At 42.0% G+C, this 12616-nt stretch overlaps 1 protein-coding gene across 5 annotated transcripts in view; it reads left to right on the top strand.

Moving 5' to 3' along the window:
- The window catches only part of TSPAN4 (tetraspanin 4), a 421577-nt gene that overhangs the window by 157018 nt on the left and 251943 nt on the right, over positions 1-12616 (top strand). The window lies entirely within an intron of this gene.

Genomic DNA, 12616 nt, shown 5'->3' with positions numbered 1-12616 from the left:
CAGTATCCCAGACCCTCTGTGGGAAGCTGCTTATTCAAACCTACATAGCAGTTTTAAGCCCTGCACATCTTATCTCTCACATGGGAGATGGAGGTGAGCTTCGTCTTCCTGTGGCACTGCCGAGATCCCAGTGTCTGCAGTCAGCGTGAACAAGCACTGCAGGAAGGGAGCACGCTGGAGAGAAGTTGGGTTCCTGCTCCCAGAGCAGACCTAGCTGTGAACAGCAGGACAGATGTAATTTAAAATATTCACTGGTGCTGCTGCTGGATGTCTGCTGTTGGCAGTGTGAACTATATTGGTACTGTAGTATGTTAGTAAAACCCCCTTTTACCTGGAGGAATTAGAGCCATTTCATATGGTCTTCTTTTAAGTGGAACTTCTTTCTTCCTCAGCTAGTCTAGACATGCTTGACAGCAGCTGAAAGCTCTTAAATTTAATGGCTTTGGGTGATTTTGTATGGCTCTTGTGGTGTCCAGTCCTCTCTGCTTTGTGATTTCCTGATTCCATCTTTGTGTGTGCACACTCCATTTGGGAATGCAAGATAAATATTTGATTTTATTATGATCTTTGGGAGACACTGTGAATAGGAGGGATTTATTGAGAGGCTAGGAGAAAGCTTTGGAGCCTGATAAGCAGGGAAAACCAGTTGAGATGGATTTGAAGTCTTCTGTGTGTGAGAGCACTATTTTACTTTGCATTACCCTTTTGAATCAGAGAAGATAAAAAACATCTGGTTAATAGAAGCCTAGATGAAGACATGTGCTGCTACACTTGTTTTTGGAGTCTGGTAAGTCCTGGGCTTGGCACATAAAAAAGCTGTCCTTTCATGAAGGAGCTTTACTCATATTAGAGAAAACTGTAAGGTAAATGAAAAAAATAAGTAGAGCAGGCATGTATTATTAAGCAAGTTTTGTATCAGTGGATGAATACCCACATTTTAAAAAAGAGTCTAAAACTAGATCCTGTGAAAGTAAGTTGCTTTGTCTGAACAATACTTCTAAGAAAGCTTTTGCGTTTTGTAGATAAAATAATAGAAAACTTTATACCTTGTTATAGGAAAGATAATTACAATCTTGCTTATTTTAATTACACTGTTTTAAGTAGGTCACCCACATGATTAAACCTGTGAAAAATTTAGGGAAGTTTAGCAATCTGGCATATGGGCAGATTCAGGGGACTTTGTTTTACAGTGCCTGTATTGCTCCAACATTTTAGCACGGACTGCCTGCAGTCAGAGAGAACATCTACTTGTACTTGTTTTTTTAATCTAGACTGGTGTTAGCACTTCTTTTCTGGGTCAGCTGATTTCATTACAGACATGTTCATTGCAGTCAGCTGTCTTGTAGCAGCAGTGATAAAAAGATAAAATCAGGCTTCTGAAAGCAATGGTGACAAGATTGGCTCAGAGTGGGTCAAGAGACTAAAAACAGGAACAACTTCATGTAGTCAGAGATGGTACTGAATATTTGCTTACTGTTTTAGGGTGTATTTGATGGCTACAGAAGAATTAGGCAGAAGTTACCAGCCCAGTGCCTGATTTCTTAAATGCATGGCTCTGTTTTCTATGTGCTTAGGATGATGTAGGTCGCTTTGGTACTGAAAAAGTCTGACCTTTGGTGTCATCTCATGAGCAGCAGAGCTCCAAGCACATTTCTAACAGCTCTTCCCTCTTCAGCTGCTTAAGTGGTGCACCAGAGCTCCTCTGAAAATTTGAGTAAAGGGCTCTTCTGAAAATATTTGGCTGCAAAGATACAATGTGGAGTGTACTAAAAGGAGCACTTGGGTCTGAGCTGGGTTTGCAGCCACTAATACACAGAGTAGTATAGCTACAAGCTAAACTCCTTGGAGACCCCCCCAAAAAAAGGTCATAAAGGTGATACTAGTGGGTGTAATACATGTGGAAACTGCTAGGATTTCTGACATGATGGTTTTTCAAGCATTGCAATTGTTACCAAAGGCAGTTCAGTGGGATTGCAGTACACAGAAAATCTGTTTCAGAAAAAAAATCTTTTACCTCTGCTTTTTACACATCTTGTGTGTCTTCTGTGGTGAATTGTACCACATTGTCAGTGTTACCACTGATTTTTGTTTTTTTTTTTCTGCTGAACTCCTCATGAATGGATGTGTGGCAAGAGGTCTGTGAGAGAATGCTTTGGATCAGCATTTGTTTGCCCTCTGGAGCTGTGCCAGTGTAACCTTGGGAGATTACCACAGGGAGTCTTTCCTAGAGTTCAGGAAGAGGGAAGGAAAAAAAGCTCTGTGCTCTGAACAGAGAAGTTTGTACAAATCACACTCTATGGTGGAAACAGATCAGGTGGAAAAACAACTCATGCAAGGTGGTTAGCAGTGCAACTAACTCTTCCTTTCTTCACAACGAAGCCCATCTTCTTTAAAAGAAAATGGCACTTATTGGCAGTTTGAACTTCTCAGTGGTGTTCAAATTAATAGGGTTTTCTAAGCAGGAGATGTGATGTTTTTCTTCTGTTACAGCAGCAGATAAGTTCTTCTCCCCCTCAGTTTGACCAGGACTTCACCAGACACAGAGAAGAGGGAGCAAGATAGTGAGGAGGCAGAACCTCGCTTTTTATTTCTTGGCTGTTGGGTGTAGTCTCACAGTGAGGTATAGGAGCCACATGAAAGCCCTGATGCACTGTCTTTTCAATTCAAATACTTTCATCTGTTTAAAGAGATTTGAAACAAACTTCAATCCTGTCTCCTTCAGTTAAGCCCAGGTCAACTTGGAAAAAAGAGAGATTAATACTGTCCTGAAGCACACCCTTTCTCCTGCTTGCTTGGTGTTGAGTCCACTGTGTTACAGCTTTGTACATCAGCTCCTCTCTGGTGTCATGAGAGATCTCCCTCTGGTTTCAACCCACAGACTGTTTTGGCTGATTGCTGGAGGTGGAATGCTGTGCTCTATAGCCCTGCCTATCCCTATCCCTGTTTCTCCTCAATGCACTGGCTACTTTTCCTTTTCTGGTTTCTTCTGTAAGATCACAGGTTGTAGTGGAAGTGACCTAAGTAGCCAGTAAAGACTTGAAATGAACTTGAAACAAAATGAACAAAGCTGTAGAGAAAGTGAATTGGATTGGAAAGTTTTCACTGTGTGATCAGCTAAATCCCAGGATCTGTTTGTTCCTGGACTTATCCTCAAATAAGCTACTTTAAATTAATTATATAGGTATAATCCCCTATGAGGACATTTGTTCTGAGGTAAAAGTGTCTATATAGAAATTGAACTCTTGAAATCACTTGAAAGTATTCTGCAGTACCTACTTTGATTAATTTCTAAGCATATCAGTGCCTACAGCAGTTACAGCTGGAATTGCTTGTGTACCTCAGTTTGCCTAAAGAAGCTCAGACTGTGCCCAGTAATGAGTCAAGCTCAGAGTTGTGGCCTTTCATTTTATTTAAACTAGCAGAAGCAGTTTAAACAGTCTTCTCGATGCTCCATCTAAAAACCTGTTACCACAGATTGAAACTCTGCACTGTGTGTCTGTGTGCTGACTCCACAAACCTCCCACCCTTTGCCACTGACTCTTTCATAACTGTAGAGTTTAAATGTGGAAACATCTCTAAGTCAGACAAGGATATTTGGCTCAGAAAATGAGAGGAGGAGGTCAGTGCATGCCATGAAGTGATACATGAAGGGATGAGATGTGTCTAATGGAAAAGACTGGAAAAAGGCAAGGTAAGAGTACTGAAGGAGAGAAAATTAGAAGTAAAGGGAGTGGAAACAGGGAGAGGCTGTAAGGTTCTGATGAAATGAAAATGAGTAGGTGTTAATATACAGGAATTGCTCTGTGACTTTGGGTAGGTTGGGCTCCCTGCTTCCCTGGCTGTCCTGCCATGCTGTCCCTGTTCACTTCAGCAAAGAACTTGGCCTTCATCACTCAAAGGTTGCCATCTGTCATAGTCACCCACTGGCCTGTGAATTATTTGTGCTCATTTAAAGGCATGAGCTGAATGCGTGAGCTCTGCTGTCACTCCAGGATTGATGCTGCAGCTCAGCTGGAGGCCACATGGTAGAGTCTCAGCCCCCAAAAAAGCCCCAAAGCATCTCTCTCCAAGGCTCCCAAAGGAGGAGTGCAGGCCTCAACTGTGCTGTAGCCAAGGCTGAGGGCAGAGTGACAATATTTAAAACTGAAAAAAATATAAATGCTGTTCACCTCGGTGGACCTTACAGTTTCATTATTGTTTGGATAAAGTTCACAAAAATTTGATGTGATAACTCTGCTATTTCCAGTATGTTTAAAACTATCTGCAGACATGTGAGTTCATCCTCACCTTTCATTCATGCTAAGGGGGAAGTGTGATACATATATTAGACTGTAGCACTGACCAAAATAAGCCAAAAAGTTTGCACCCGGTAGGCAGCTGATGGATGTGATGGTCTGTTTCAATGCCACTGTCTCCCTGCAGTCAGTGTTTAGACACAAATGACTGAAACACAAATACATTCCCAAAATAAACAAATAGTTACAGCTCATGAACAGCAGAGGGTTAGATTCAAAACTGGAGAAGTTGCCATAGCTTCATTAAAGATTCATTTATTTATGTTTACATTATTTTATCAGCATGATTTCACAGCTCTAGTTTAGAGCATGGCATTGTGAATAACTGAGTCAGCTTAAGTAAGGTGGAAGTGGATTCTGCTGTGAGGAGACCACAGCTGGGAGGGAGAGTTAGCTCTCTTAAATCACTGTACAGTCAGTAAAAATAATTATGTGGAACTACAGCCTTAATAGAGTGCTGCGATTTTATACCAGCTCCTGATATGACTGGTAAATTGTAGCTAAAGTTTAATTTAAACACCACCCCCTGCTCTTCATGCTGCCTGTCATAATTATGGAAGCTGCTCTCATCTGATCATGGCCCTAAGAGTTAACAGTATGAGGACACTAAAGGGAGGCTAAGAGTGAGTCATCTACTCCATATCATGAATTTATAAACTAGTTATGCCAGTGGAATTATCAAAGAAATGTGGTGTTCTGAAAGTATTTTTCATAGTCCAAGCACATATTACGCTCCTAGTAATTTAATAATTTAAGCTTGCCTTTTCTGAAAGTGTGTTGGTGCTGTTTGTAGTGGTTTTTGAAGATGCAAGGTGTCTTTACAACCTCAGTCTCATCATGTCTTTCTGTTGTTACAGACCTGTTTGAAATTCTGTTTGAGGTTAAATCTATGCAATTCCTTCATATCAACTGAATAATGCTTCTAGTATATGGAGAATTGATTTTGGATTTTTTTTTTTGTTAATTTTGCCTAATAACTGTATCTATTGCTTTATAGTTTAATAGAAACTTTCTGAAGGACAGAAGAGAGCTTCACAGTATTTTTTAGTTTTCATAATGTGCAAGTGGAAGATACTTGGGTTGTCCTGGGTTTTGGAGTTTAGGCAGCCCTTCAGTTAGTGTTTCTGGACATGTCTGTGGCACAGATTTAGATTTCTTTGCCATTTTGAATTTCTTTCTTTTTACTTCAGCAGGTACTAAATCTAATAAGGGCAGACCAGTCACTATAAAATTGAAGCAGAGACACGAAATAGGCATTTGTCATATGGATGAATTTCAACAAGCTTGATTTCATATTGGTTTTTGAAAAGCAGCCTGATACGATAAATGACAGCAAATGAAATTCTGTTTAACAGTTACTGACCTCTTTTTTTGGTAGCATGCCTGCAGAAGTTGCAGTATTCAAGCCTATATATAGAAAATAGGCTGCAAGCATGTTATGAGGATTTCCATAGGTATAAAGTGTGTTCTCCAAAGTGCTTTGAGTAATAAAGTCTTGCTAAGTTTGAGTAATTTTGCTGTTGTCTAGCTCTGTTACAAATTTGAAGGAATAGAAAAATTGAGATTCTCCTGACAGATGTTAGCCATGCCCCTTGACGTCAGTCTGGCAAGCCCTTGGACTTGAAGTATCCTCACAGGCATTAACATGCACTGGTTGATCAGTGCTTCTCTGCCCCTTGCCTTAGCAAACACATGATGAATAATATTTATTGTCTGATCACAAATGGGAAATCTCTGTAATTATAGAAGTATTTATTGCCAAGGTAAACAGGAGGTGGCATGCCAGCAAAGCCTGAGGAGGCCAGTAGATCTTATTGGGAATGACAGAAGAAGATGGCCAGATTCTTTAGCAGGGAGTCTTTGATTTCAGATATCCCAGCCAATAAGTCTCTCCAGGCATGGGAGAGCTATGACAGTGTCTGGGTTTGAGAGGATAAAGCATGTATAGGAGGGTGTAGTTTTTCTCCTCTTACCTAGTGCATGTGGGCAAAGAAATCAGCAAAGGCCTTGGAGCTGCCTCCTCCTGCTGAACCACCTCCTTTAACATCTTTGGGGCACATCATTAGATGTACATTAGCAGAAATACATTTAGTAGTACAAGGATACAGAAAAACATGCTCATGAAGATGAGTCATTCTGAGCAGAGAGAAGTCCAAGCATTCTCTCTGCCTCGTTGTTCTGTGGGAGGTCTGTGGCAGAGCTAATTGTGACAAAACCAATGTTTTTAAACCAATTTGGTATCACATCTGGACAAATGTCAAGCTACTTTACAGCCTTACTTGTAGTCAAGCAAACATTGAGCAGAAATTTGTAGAAGACAGCTGACAGCTTACTCTCTTCATTATGTGTTTGTATTTATCATGTGTATATACACGTATCTCTATTCCTATAGAAAAGGAGACTGGGGAAACACAATGTTCGTTTCTTAGAATCCTTGACTTCAGTGGTCCCTCATACTCCTAATAATTTCTGGATGTATTATTTCTTCTTCCCCCCCCCCCCCCCCCCCCCCCATTCTCTTTTGTGCCTCTAAGAAAGAGGAGCAAAGGCCAGCTTTAGCAGCAGCCGCTTTCCTTTTGAGAACCTCTGTTCTTTGCTGCATGTCAGATGGTGTTAGAGAATAGTTTCTAAACCAGATTAATTGAGTTCAAACAAAGTTCCCAAGCTTTGCAGAAGCTGTCAATTTGCGTTTTTATTTTTATTTCCTTTTTTGACACAATCTAGTGTCAAAAAGAGTTCAAAATCCAATATGACAGCATGATGAGAAGGTGTTGTGCCTTCTTTCCAATTTAGAAGAATTGCTTTCCAAGTGAGAAGATCTCCAGCATCTCCTAGTGCTGTGAAGAATGCAGCAAGTACAAAGATGCTCTGCCATAAATATCTCCAGGAGGCCTGGTGAAGCCTGAATTTGGACATGGTTGAGCCAGTTGAGACCCTCCTCAATATGAAATACCTCACAAGCTGGGACTTGTATATACTTGTATATACTTGTGAGGAACAAGTATTCTGCTGTTCTATCTAATTTGCTGGCAAGAAAACTATGTTTGATGATTTTTAATGACTTCTTGCATTAGGTTTCCTTGCAAATCCTTGTCTCCTGTCCAGTATTAGCTTCTTCTTGGGAGAGCCCTAAGAGTGAAAGGAAATACAATTCCAGATAGTATATTCTGGCTGATTAGTTCTCTATCTTGGACACAATTGCAGAGCTGCTGTATTCTGTTACAGTATTTATTCCTACCTGTTGCTTGGAGTGGGGTTTGGTTCCCTCCCAGGGTAAATCTCCTGTTCATCCCTGTCCACCTACAGTTGTTGGTGTGATGAGCCATTTGGGCATAGTCAGGTTCCCTGAAAGAGTAAATTAATAGCTCCCTACAGGTTTTGTCAGTCTCTTGTACCTTCCACAGGCTAACTGCTCACTTAAGGTAGTGTTGTTCAGTCTGCAGACAATTTGAAATTCCTTTGGCTTCAGATCTGGGTTTCAGTGAAGCTGTGTATGCAATATCCTAACCTTAAACTGTTGTTTACACTTGTACTTCCCTAACAGAGCACAAAACCAGGTATTTAACTTTATGAATATGCTTGTAGGCTTGAATGTGTACAAAGTACCAGCAGGTGCCAGCTCTTGCATTTGCCCCATTCAGCATTGCTCAGTATTCTGGATGATCCAGAACCTGCAATGTAAATCTTAAATCTTTGACTTGGCAACAGAAATACCACACAGTTAACTCACCGCCTGGTCTCTGCTATGCTTCTTCTACTTATCTGACTTCATGTGAGATTTGGTAATACCAGGTCTGCAAGTGGCAGTGACAGTCCCAGCTGTTGGTAGGCATATAGGCAGAGGTGTGTGTTTAAATGCATGGCTGTTCGTGTGTACACTGAATGCTTATGCAATTCCATTGCACTGTGAGTTACCATCATCACTGCCAGTGGGCTGCCAGGGTTTTATTTCATTGCATTGACTCTCAAGGTGCCCTAAGTGAAGGAAAGAATGACAACACCTCGGCTGGGAAGGCACACATTGTAGAGATTGCTCAGGAGGAAAGCGGTTGACTTGGCAAGCTCAATTTTGAAAGCAATCTTTTCCAGGGTACTGAAAGATAACAAGGGAGGAATCCTGCCCAGGAAACGAGACACAAAATTTACGAACTGTCAGACAAGTGGCATTGACTTTGAACAAAATGAACACCAGACTCTCTGAGGCTTGAGGTGTCAGTGGAGCCCAAAAATCATATACACGTACTTGAATGATGCAGACGAGTAGCCTGTGTAGGGCAAGGGTTCTTTATCTCCTAAAGTAAAATAATGATATCCATAAAGGTGACTTTGCTACAGGGAGGATTTCCATGCAGTCTAGATGTTGAAACAAATATCTTGAAGATGCGTAGAGTAATGAATTTTAATTGATTGCATTTCTCTTTCTATGGGAAAACTTCTTTCTATATTTCATAGCGTGTTTCACTTCAAATGCTGATCCTGTTTGAAGGGGTTTCCACTTTAGTTTGAGAAAATAAAAAGTGATGAGTGTTGAGAAAGATATAATGTGTTGAGATAAGCTGTTCTGTCTTTTAGTCTTCATGTAGTGCTTTGAAGATTAGAATTAAAAACCACAAGCTTAGCAAGGTTGATTAAGTTGTTGAGCTAGAACAGGCAGAAATGGTGGTCAAAGTTTACAAACGTGATATCAGGTGGGATTTTTTTTGTTTTGTTTTTAAAGCCTCAGCTGTCCTGCTGCTGTGTTAGATCTGTGTCAGTTTGGTTCAGCTGACAGGTTTATACTCCCCAGCTTGGAAGCTGGGTCTGTGCTGTTTCTGCCAGTTAGAAGATTTTGAAGGAACTGCCAGGCAGGTGCTTTGCAGGGCCATGAGGGGTGAGAGCTGCAGGAGATGGCACACTGCAGGTAAGAGCTGCAGAATGGCCCCTCCTTTCTCTCCCAATGTCCCCTGTGTCCATTGGATCTGTTGCTCTCGCTTCCCCCCAGTGTTGCTGCTCCCAGCGTGTGCCAGGCTTGGGAGTGAACATGATTGTGTTGACTCAAACCATGAGCTGAAGCTGAGTGAATAGTCACAATCTGCCTCAAAAATTGATATAAGTGTGGTAATTCTGCCTGTGCCATTCCTTGAAGATCAGATTTCTACAACAAAATGAGAGGTTTACCTGTGAACCCCCAGATTTCCCCCTGCATAGCTCCACCAAGGACCATGACATAGGTGCTTCCTGGGGGTATCCTGTAGGAAAGGAATGGAACCTGGAAGGGGCTGTAGTCAGGTGGGGTCAGCCTCTTCTCCAGGCAACCAGTGACCATATGAGAGGGATGGACTCAAGCTGTGCCAGGGCAGGTTCAGGTGGGACATCAGGAAGAATTTCTTCACTGAGGGAGTGGCCAGGCATTGGCATGGGCTCTCCAGAGAGGTGATGGAGTCACTATTCCTGGAAGTGTTCAAGGAATGGCTGGAGGCTGGACTTACTGCTGTGGTTTAGTTGACATAGACTCACAGAATGTTCAGCCTAGAAGCGTAGAATGTTGTGGAGTTGGAATAGACCTTAAAGATCATCTGGTCCCAGCCCCTTCTCATGGACAGGAACACCTCCCACTAGATCAGGTTGCTCAAGGCCTTATCCAGCCTGGCTTTGAACACTTCCAGGGCTGGGGCATCTATAAGCTCCCTAATCAACCTGGTCCAGTATCTCACCATCCTCATGGTAAAAAATTTCTTCTAATACCTAACCTAAATTTTCTCTCTTTCAATTTTGAAATTATTTTATTATTATTTCTTCTCTTGTCACCACAGTCCCTCTGTGCCTGTTATTAGGTCAAAGGTTGCACTTGATGATCTTGGACCTTTTTTTTCAATCTTAACAATTCTGTGTTTTATGATTTTAAATACAAAAATGTTTTAACAATTACATTTTACAAGATCAGCTTTTAATTGCAAAGTCAAACCAAAGCTGACAAATCCAAGGGGAAAAAATGTGTTGTTCAGTAGAAATTTAGATTATACTTTGATTTTGATACATTCCTCTTATTTCCAGCAGGAAAAAACCTCCCACTCGCTATGGAGGAAGGTGATTTTCAAGCCCTGTCTTGCAGATTGGAAATTTAAATGCAGTATCACTGTGGGTGCAGGTGGCACTGAGAAAGTGAAACAGGGCTTAAAATATGGATATAAAAGACCCCTAGTGAAGCAGAGCTAGGTAAAAAGTGAGACTCCAATCCTGTGTGCTGCCACTTAGATCTTCCTTCTGATAGGGATTGCACCTCACAAATTCAATGCTGAGATCAGATTATGATCTGTGGGCTTTAATTTGCTTTACCATTTCAATTTACAAAAAGGGCAAGAGGGAAAACCTGGGGGACTACAGACCTGTTAGTCTAACCTGTTTCTGGAAGAAAAAGTTAATTAGTTAGTTAGGGTAAGTTAGTCTATGGAGAAAATTATACTGGGTGGTATTGAAAGGCATTTAAAGAATAATGCAGTCATCAGGTACAGTGAACATGGTTTCCCAAGGAAAAGTCCAGTTTAACTAATTTGATCTCTTTATATGGTAAGGTCACCTGCTTAATGGATGAAGGAAAGGCAGGGGATGTGTAATTTTTCTGGATTTTAGTGAGACATTTGATACTGATGCCTTCCCAGGATCCTTCTGGACAAGCTGAGCAGCTGTGGGATGTGGGGGTTTGTGTTGTGCTGGGTGAAGGGCAGAGCTCAAAGGGTTGTAGTGAATGGGGCTTCATCTGGCTGGCAGCCATTCACCAGCAGCATTCCCCAGGGTTCAGCTCTAGGCTTGTTCAGTTTATTTATTCTGATCTGAATGCAGGATTTGACTGTACCATTAGCAAATTCACTGGCAGTACCACAGTGGGAGGTGCTGTTAGCTCTCTGGAGGGACAGGAGGGATGTAGATAGATTGGAGCATTGGGCTGTCATTAATGGCGTGAAATTTGTTGAGTTGAAGTTTAGCTGAATGCTGCACCTGGGATTGAGGAATGCTGGGCATGAATACAAATTGAGAGAGGAATGGCTGGAGAGCAGCAGGGATCTGGGGCTGCAGAGGTCAGCAGTGTGCCCTGACAGCCCAGAGGTCAAATTCCATCCTGGGGTGCATCAAACGCAGCAAAACCAGCCCATCAAAAAGGGTGATGATCCCTCTGTGTTCAGTGTTGGGGCTGCCTCACCTCAACATGTACAGCATGCGTGAGTACAGCATGCAGTTCTGGGCCCCGCAGTTTAAGAATCATCTTTGAATGGATCCAGAGGATAAGAAACCTGGTAAAAGGGCTGGAAGGAATGCCCTGTAATGAGCAGCTGAGGACTTTGTGTTTTTTTAGTTCAGAGAAAAGGAGGCTGAGGGGCGACCCTGTTGCTCTCTGCAGCTTCCTGAGAAAGGGAAGTGGAGAGGGAGGTGCTGATCCCTTCTCCCTAGTATCCAGTGATAGGATGTGTGGGAATAGTTCAAAGGTACACCAGAGGAGGCTTAGACTGGACATTGGGGAGCATTTCTTTACTGGAGAACGGTCAAACAGTGCAGCAGGCTTCTAGAAAGGAGGTCAGTGCACCACAACTCCCAGTGTGTGGGAGGCATTTGGACAATGTCTTTAGCAGCGTGCTTTGACTTGGTCAGCCCTGCAATGGTCAGGCAGTTGGATCAGATGGTTGTTGCAGCTCCTTTCCAACTCAAATAGTCTGTTCTGTGTCCTTCAGATGTCATCTCTCTGCTCTTGGAGGCCGTATCAGGAACAGGTAAATCTGAGAGGTGTTTGTTCCTCAGTGCTAGCAAGAACACTGGGAATAGAGTGGGAAAGCATGGGCTGGACATCAGAAGTCAGGCGACAGGACACTCGCCCTGCTTGGGTTTTGAAACTGTTAAGATGGTCAGAAATGGGGAGATACATGTGGCTTGGGATTGGACTTTTGCTTGTGGACCACAAAGTCTTCTATTTTTTATTAAATGGATTTGGTTAGTGTATGACAACTGTGACATTGTTTTGTGAAATACAGCCTTTAGACTTCTTTCTGAAGGGATAAAAAAAATACCTGTCTTGATTTATGGAGGAAAAAGTGTTAAGCTGTAGGTGACATTAGCAATGACAATATCAGGCTCTGTGTGTGTAATACATAACAATGTGCTGTGTTTTCACTGTATGTAATTGTTATGGGAAAATACCAGGACTTTGGCTCTTCTGATTACTCATTTTGAATGCAGCTTTTCTCAAGATAGAGACAGTTTCATATTCCTAAGGAGCAAAGTGCAGCCATCTGAACGGCTGCAGCCTTTGGCCTTCCTCCACAGAAGGCAGGAGGATTTGGTCATCTCCTGTG

Source organism: Passer montanus, unplaced genomic scaffold (assembly GCF_014805655.1).
Source record: "Passer montanus isolate IOZ18808 unplaced genomic scaffold, ASM1480565v1 scaffold65, whole genome shotgun sequence".
NCBI classification, from domain to species: Eukaryota; Metazoa; Chordata; class Aves; order Passeriformes; family Passeridae; genus Passer; species Passer montanus.
This window is presented reverse-complemented; position numbering and strand designations above follow the sequence as displayed.